Consider the following 1,724-nt stretch of genomic DNA (forward strand, 5'->3'; position numbering starts at 1 on the left):
TCATGCCCAGATATCACTAAATACATTCAACAAATGCCTCCAGGCTGCCAAATCAGTGCAAAGCTGGTGCAAAAACATGGCACCAGATTTATCAATTATGAAAATGCAATTGGTTTAAATTGGAATGTTTTCTCCTTAACAAATCTGGTGCAGTTTTTTTCCTCAGTTTTGTAGGCAGGAGACTTTGATAAATAACATAGGGCCTTATGCAGTAAGCGCCGGTAAGGTTTTTTTTGGCATTTTTTGCCCTCCTGATTTAGTAAGCGCCGATAAGTGGGAATTATCGGCAACTTTTCTTCCCGATAAAAAATTATCGGCAGCAAGCCACTTATCGGCACTTTTTGAACTCGGTGGAATTCAGGTAGCCCCGATCAGCTTTTCGGTGCTGATCGGTACTCCAGAATGGAGAGTTTATCGGGAATGCAGCCCGCCAACTAAAGTTGGCAACTTGGTGGAGGAGAAGCATCGGCAAGGGCGACACTTAGAAAAAATCAGCCCTTTTTTCAGTCTGTGATTGATGCCGGGGGTCTCCAGAGCTGATACCCGCACCGGAGGCCCCCGGCATGCATCCGAGGCAGGAAAAATGCATTTAAAGGCCACTTCATTACCTTAGCGGCAAAACGCTAAGGCAATGAAGGGGTTAACCCACCGTGCCAGCTTCATTGTGGGTAGCGGGTGTGGGTGAAGGGGGTATTTGGCCCTTGTTGTTTGTTTTGGGCTTGCGGGGGGGGGGGTTGCGGGTGCACTTAACCCCTTGACGACCGTAGCAGTTAATACCGCTACGGTCATGAAGGGGTTAAGCCCTCCCGCTACCCACCCGCAAGCCCTAAACAACCACCGTTGGGGCTAATACCCCCTTCACCCACCCCCAGTACCCACAAAAAAAAATTATCACACACAGCAGCCCCACACTAAATAAATAAAGAAATCTAAATAAATAAATAAATATCTCTATATAAATAAATATATATATATATAACATACACAGGGGGTGAATACCGCATCAACTGCCAATTAATATATGCAATGTCTAAACCTATCTTAACCAGAAAAAGTAAATCTGAGAAAGAAATCACAGAAAACACATTAACTGCTAGGCGGTGCTAGAGGAAAGGGTAAATGTGTAAACACAAAAAAGAAAACCTCTAAAAAGCACTCAGACAAGTATATGCAAAAATAGTAATGGTAATTTATTAAATCAAAAAATAATGAAAGACACAAACAGCTGACTGAAGAGCCTGCCTGACTGAATAAATCAGAAAATCATACAGATAAACCAAAAAAAAAAACCCCCCACAAAAGTACAATATTGTAAACCCAGCATGAATGATACAGTATCAAAAAAGTGAGTGATCACTTATGGGAACATAGTTCCCACAGTGAAGACAAAAGACCGGCCGGCCATAATCAATGATACTGAGCTGAAGGTAGTTAAATATTAACCCTTGAAAATTAAGCAAAATACAATGTTGTGAAGTAAATAACAGGTGTGCTATACCAATATGCAGGATATTAAATGACAGAAACCTGTATGCCTATTGCCATAACATAATGCATATCATATGGAAGCATGTTAAATAAGTACTTCAGTGACCCAAATACATATATCACAATGATGGGAAACAAAGGAAGATACTCAGCTCTTTATTGGCAAGGCAGTGCAGTCTCAGGCAAGCACAACCCACAAAAAACGATTTCCATGGATGGGGGGGGGGGAAAAAATT

Source organism: Ascaphus truei, chromosome 7 (genome assembly GCF_040206685.1).
Source record: "Ascaphus truei isolate aAscTru1 chromosome 7, aAscTru1.hap1, whole genome shotgun sequence".
NCBI lineage: Eukaryota > Metazoa > Chordata > Amphibia > Anura > Ascaphidae > Ascaphus > Ascaphus truei.